This window comes from Otolemur garnettii, unplaced genomic scaffold (assembly GCF_000181295.1).
Source record: "Otolemur garnettii isolate 467f Iridium unplaced genomic scaffold, OtoGar3 scaffold00002, whole genome shotgun sequence".
NCBI classification, from domain to species: domain Eukaryota; kingdom Metazoa; phylum Chordata; class Mammalia; order Primates; family Galagidae; genus Otolemur; species Otolemur garnettii.
This window is the reverse complement of record NW_003852397.1, coordinates 46,929,707-46,936,616: the sequence shown is the minus strand read 5'-3', so window position 1 is coordinate 46,936,616 and position 6,910 is coordinate 46,929,707. Positions and strand designations below refer to the sequence as shown.

The following is a 6,910-nucleotide window of genomic DNA, read 5'->3' as shown; positions in this document are numbered from 1 at the left end:
CACTCTCCCACCCCTCCTTCTTGGCCCTGCTCTCACTGTTCTGGTAATTCTGCCGGTAATTTCGTGGAGGCCCCCTGCGATGTGGATAGCACCTATAATGGTTAAGGCCTGCGGGGTGTTGAATCCCTTGAACTGAAACTTCACCAGGGCCTGCAACATTTGCTGCCTCTGCACCTTTTCTCCTTCAACAACCTCGAACTCCACAGTCTCCCCATCTCCTACACTGCCAAGGGACTTCCTGGGGTTATTCTTTATGGCAGTCTGGTGTACAAATACATCTTCCTTGGTGTCATTCCTGTTGATGACACCATAACTGTTTCTTACAATGAACATTTTACTGTTGCCAAAACCTTTGTTGCGAGGACACCCACAGTGGATGTGAGGCCACCTGGTGCCCTTGGTGCCAGACTTGGTGTCGGCAATGCCTGAGGGCAGGGAGGTGGGAGGTAGGGGAGGTGGGGGCGGTTCCTGGGTCTCAGCCTCAGCTGCTCATGGCTGTGGTGATGGTAACTAGGCTGCTGGCAGTGGCAGGGTTGCTCAGGGCTCTCTGGGGTCTGCTCTCCATTTCTACTACTGGTAGAAAGAACTGAAGACTTTTCATTATTATTGTTGAGTGCTCATAAAACTACTCAATTTTGCTAATAACTGCCTTCAAATAGGACCCAAATATCAAATATGGTAACCAGGGGCAGATTGACCAGCATAAAAAGGAGCAATGCAATTTTCTCCTTGTCTTTTAGTTCCCTCCAGCAAACCAGTCCAAGGCGTCTCCACCTTTTCAGAACATCATATCATAGTTTACATACACACAGACACATACACAGTATAGTTACCTGTAAAGAATTCTTTACAAAGAATTTAAGAAAATATGGAGACAATGAAACTTGATTAGAGCTACTAGGCTTGTCCTCTTACCCAGCTTGTTAATAACCCAGGGTCTTATTCATACCTCTTTGGCAAACAGTGGCCCATGTTCTCATGAGGCTAATTCCTGCAAGGATTGGTTTTTCAATTGTCTGCACATTCTAAAATAGTTTATTTCCCCTGTTAGGGTAGGCTCAACTCAATAAGTCACTCCTTTTTTTTTTTTTTCCTAGTAAGAGCTCTCCTCAGTTGGAAGCAGAATTTCAGATGATAATCATGGAACTCCTGGTTTTTCCAGTGAAAGAAAAAAAATTTAATACATGGAAGTTAGAATCAAACAATTAGTCTAATAAACAACTCTGGACAAGACAGAGGAATCTCATTTACTACAGTAATGTTAAACAAATCCCAAACAAGTACACACAGTATGTTTCCATCAATATAGCGTGCAAAGGAGGAAATTCAACCCTACAGCTTGACATCAGGAGAGGAGTTACTATTGGGCAGGCAGTGCCTAGTGCACAGCAGTTTCTGGAGTGCTGGATGGTCTGCTCCTTGATCTGGCTCTTGGTTACATAGATGTATATAATCTGTGAACTGTCATTGAGCTGCAATGATTTATGTGTTTTTCAATATGTTATACTTTAATAAAAAGTCTACTGAAAATCATGAGATTAAATACCTTAAAATTTTATTTACATAAAGACATACAGAAGAGTTTATTCAACATTGAATTATCAAGAAAAAATGACATATGGGATGTCAGAGTTTTGGTTAAAGAAAGTAGTACTTAAAAAAACTCTCATGCCAGGCCTGGTGGCTCACTCCTATAATCCTAGCACTTTGGGAGGCTGAGGCAGGTGGATTGCTTGAGCTCAAGAATTCAAGAGCAGCCTTAGTGAGAGTAAGACCCAGTCTGTACTAGAAAAAGAAATAGAAAAGAAAGACCAGCCCTGTACTGTGGTGGAAGCCTGTAGTCCCAGCTGCTTGGGAGGCTGAGGTAAGAGGATTGTTTGAGGCCAAAAATTTGAGGATGCTATGAGCTATGATGCAACAGCACTCTACCCAGGGAGGCAGAGAAAGACTCTGTTTCAAAAAAAAAAAGAAAAAAAAAAGTAAAGAGAGAAAGAAAGAAAGAGGAGAGTGAGAGAAACCGTCATATTTAGATGGATAATGACATTTTTCTCTTTGCCTTTCTTTCTTCTTTTTTTGGAGAATTATATCATTTGAACTAAACAAGAATGTATAACATATACTATGAGAAAGCATGTTATCTTCTCTTAGTCACTAAAAATCAAGAGCGTCCCTCTCCATTTTAAGAATAGTCAGATTATCAAATCAACTTCATGCAGGCTGAGACATGATTTTCTAAGAAAAGGAAGCCAGTAGTTGTCCTGTGCTTAATTGTAACCTATCAAGCTTTTATTTGTAGACCAACATAATGCTGTCCTAAAAACTAATATCTTTATAAAATACTTTACTCCAAGGGGTTTGGCATATTGATATGGGAGAGACTGAAGGACTCAGTTGTTCTTTTTGGAAGCCCTTCCCATACTTCAAGATCTGCAGTAGGAGGCTTTCCTTTGAGCTTCCAGGGAGAATGTGCTAACTCTGTCTTCGGGTGTAGCATATTACACTGTGTCAGTTTACATGTTCACTTTATAATATAAGCACTTTGACCACAGGTGAGATAGATGCTGGGTCGCTCTGCCCTGTGTCCTTAGTCTACCTCAGCAATCGCCTACAGCTTCATGGAACAGGACTCTGCACCCTGAAAGCTTCCCAATTCAAGTGCCCAAATCTCTCTAATTCACTACCCACTGGAATTTGCTCAGCTACGCAGGGCAGCCCAAATGTCCTAGAGACTTAATGCTTCATGACTACTAATGAGGGCTGGATATTGGTGGATAAATGCCCAGGTCTGTTTTTCTACTTCTGCATAACAAAATATTCCAAACATAGAGACATACAGCAATGTTGATTTTGCCAGAGAACTCACAATTCTGGGAGTCAGGAATTTGGAAAGAGTAAAGTAAGGACAACTTGTCTCTGCTCCTTGATGCTTAGGTCTGATTTGAGAAGATGCAAAGGTCTGGGGTGACCTGAGGACTGAGAGTGAGGCTCATCAGAAGGCGTGCTCATTCACTTTTCTGGCAGTCAGTACCGGTGTAGCTGGGTCCTCTTCTGGGGTTTATGGCTAGAATATCTGCATGTATAATGCCCATGAATTTTTGCCTTCCTCACAACATGGAGGCTGTGTTTGAGGAGTGACCATTCCAAGAGAAACTGGAAGAAGATGTATTTCCCTTTACATTGCAGTCTCTGAGGTTGTATAGCATTACTTCACTGGTGTCTCACGTTCATCTTTATTTAGAGATGTGTGTTGTAGACCTGAGCTCTTAAGTAGATGAGTAACAAAGTCACATGGTAAGAAGAGTATTTTAATAAAAGAAATTGGTATGGTCATGTTAGAAAAAGAAAATGTGGGCTCGGCGCCTGTGGCTCAAGTGGCTAAGGCACCAGCCACATACACCTAAGGTGGTGAGTTTGAATCCAGCCTGGGCCCGCCAAACAACAATGACGGCTGCAACCAAAAAAAAAAAAAAAAAAAAAATAGCCGGGTGTTGTGGTGGGCTCCTGTGGTCCCAGCTACTTGGGAGGCTGAGGCAGAAGTCTCCCTTGAGCCCAGGAGTTGGAGGTTGCTGTGAGCTGTGATGCCACAGCACTTTACCAAGGGGGACCGCTTGAGGCTCCATCTCAAGAAAGAAAGAGAAAATATGCCAGACTCAACTCTTTTGTTCATTACTGAGACAATTTTGAAGTGTGTTCTACACGAGTCTTCAAAGTGTCCCCAGTAGGACTGAGTACCAACTGCCTACAGCAATAACCCATTCATAAATATACACACAGCTGGCTTTTCCAACTATGTCACTTTCCCCTGTCCTCTACCTGTGTTTCCTGGGATCACCTTCCAAATATTATCTGCACCCAAGTCCTTGCCTTATAGAATACTTTTGGGAAAACCCAATTAAGAGCAGTGAGTCTTTACACTTTGTATAGCTGGAGTGGCTGTGTCATAATTAGTGCTTAAAAAAGGTGATTGGAAGTGGGACATTCTCATTTCCTGTATTGGAATTGTGATATAAAAGAAATGGCAGAGCAGCTAGTTTTAGAACTAAAAATTAAACTTATATTGACATTATTTGGGTATTTTCTGTTGTCCACAAGCCCAGAGTTCTTCAAGAGTTGTTAAACAATCTTTCAAATATTTCAGAAAGTAGGATCACAATTCGTTCATATAATTTGATTCTTACCCATCTTATTGTTACCATCTTATTCTAACATAACCATTATCATTACCAACAGGGTAACTGTTGTGTATCTCTTACAGACAGTTTGAGGCCATATGAAAGACCAGCTAGTGAATTCCACACAGCACTCTAGGGGATACACATCAGTCTGGTCAATCAAGGCAATTGAATATATTTTTATCCTTATTGTTGTTAGGAAGGATCATTCTATCACTGTATTAAGTCAGGTTCTTCCTTAGAATAGTTTTAATGATGGGATAATTTTGTTCCAAATTTACAATTTCAGTGACTATAGCTCTGTATCTTCAAAGTATCATAGAATCCAGACTTCATAGCAGAAAAAAAAAAATCTTCAAACATCTAAGCTAATCTTCTCTACATACTGAAGAACTCTGAGAAAGTTGTATCCCAGAGAATTCAAAATGGCTTGTTAAAAAATATAGCTGGTTTATGAGCTGTGTTTATGAGACTCTCAGTCTTAGCTGAGGGCAATCTTCTTAATGCCTGACTGGATAATACAAATCCTAGCTGCAATATCAAGGGTCATACATAATTAAGTTTTAAAAGTAGAACTTATTTTATAGACATTCTATTTTAGTCTATTAGTGTGATAAAAGATGATATTCAGAAATGCTAAGAAAATTTCTTCCTCGATGCATGCATTCAACTAACATTGGTTGAGCACCAATATTTCGTGCCGACTACTATTGTATGCACTGATGATTGAAAGGTAAATAAAGCTTTCAAGGAGCTTCTATTTTGTTCTAAATAGGATCTTACTGAACCTCTAAGATTGTTGTCACTATCCTTTGCTTCCCAAATATTCGGCTTTTGAACAAACCCTGAACGCTATAATGCACACTTGGCTGTATGACACAAACACTTCACATGCAGTTTACTGGTGAAATGTATTGTGTGATTTCCGATTTGTAAGTGTGTGAGGCACTTTTGAATAGAGAGCCATAAAACAACACTTAACAGCAAGACAAGTAGGATCTCGCAGTTCAAGTTGAGGAGGGAGAGTAATAAGGGAATTATGTCAAGGGAGGTAAATAGAGAGTAACCAAGAAGTTCCAAATGCTAATTTTATCTCTAAAGGAAAACTGGCTAAAAGATAGAAATCCCCACTGGGAATTATCTTTCAGAATCTGATTTTCTCCATTGAAGGACCAGATATTAGTCTTTTGATTTGTCTTTAAATAATCTTAAGCTACAGAAAATTTGCAGAGACATTGCCAGGAATGTTTTGTTGGGAACCCTCTGAGGCAAGTTGCCAACATGATGCCTTTTGTCCTTCCACCCTATCACCACTAAGCTAGTGTGGATTTCCTACAAACAAGGACAGTCTTGTGTATAAGCACAATGCGCTCAACAACATCAGGGAAGTTATCATTGACAGAGAACTACCTTGTAATCTGCAGACCACAGTCCAGTTTTGTCATAAAGTCCTCATGGCTAAAAGGATTCAGTTCAGAAAAAACATCACATTTCATCTCCAAGTCTTTCTTTTCTCCTCCATTCAGAAATTGTTCTTCCGTTTTTCCTTGATGATTGTGATGACTACAGGCCAGTTATTTCACACAGTATTCCTCAGTGTGGTTTTATCTGATGTTTCCTTATGATGAGGCCCATGATATGACTTTTTCAAAGGAATATCTCAGGTGAGTTGCTGTATTCTGTTCATTGCACTGTCAGCTGATACAATTTTGCTTTGTCTCTTTATTGGTGATATCAGCTGTAATCATTTGATTAATGTGATAGCCACTAGGTTTTTCAGTGGACAAAATCACTCATTTTCTCTTTGAAATCAATAGGGATTTTGTGGGAAATACTTTAGGATTATGCAAATAGCTCGTTTCTTATCCAACTCTTGTTTATTTATAGCATTATGAACTCAGTGTTTCCTTTTATTTCAAGGAAAACAGATTTCTCAGCTTTGCCCAGGGAAACTTTTGAAGTCTAGTTTCTGTGTGTCTTTGACATGCCCATCATTATTTGGGGACTTCCTTACTTCCTATCAAAAGATATTCTAAGTTCTTGTATTTTCTCCGTCTCATCCCTGGAACCAGGCATTCATCCAAGCAGCCCTGCTTTCTTTTAATGGAAAATTATATGAAGAACCAAGATTTGAGCATATGCTACATGCCCTGATAACTACAGATATGTTGTTGTTGTTATTTTTTAATTAGATCATAACTGTGTACATTACAGCATTTATGTGGTACAATGTGCTGGTTTTATATACGATTTGGAATGTTTACATCAAACTGGTTAACGTATCATACACCTCACTTATGTAATTGTTGTGTTTAGACATTTATAGTCTACTATTAATATATTTGACATGTACCCTTGCAATGTGCATAATAGGTGAGGTCCCACTGATTACCCTTCCTCCACTCACCCACCCTTCTTCCCTACCAAAAATATGGAACACTTCACAAATTTGCATGTTATCCTTGCACAGGGGCCATGCTAATCCTCTCTATATCATTCCAATTTTACTATACTGTGCTTCTGAAGCAAGCACAGGATGTTCTAAGTGAGCAGAACTACAGAGTCCTCCCTCCTCAGGCTCATGCCTGTAGTGCTAGGACTACAGGGATGAGCCACCGTGCCTGGCCAATTGTTATAATTCTTATTGTAAGGCAGTAAGCAAAACTCTGTAGGTCTAGATTAATTTCCTATTTCCATTTTTCTTAAAGGAGGAAATTCCTTGAGGTCTGATTACTTTC

General features: G+C 39.7%; 1 non-coding gene across 1 annotated transcript; it reads right to left on the bottom strand.

Annotated features, from left to right (window-relative positions):
- Positions 1 to 6,597: 6,597 nt before the first annotated feature.
- Positions 6,598 to 6,706, bottom strand: LOC111725929. Its single transcript, XR_002773865.1, has one exon. It is a non-coding gene; the product is annotated as a U6 spliceosomal RNA (small nuclear RNA).
- Between the last annotated feature and the right edge of the window lie 204 nt (positions 6,707 to 6,910).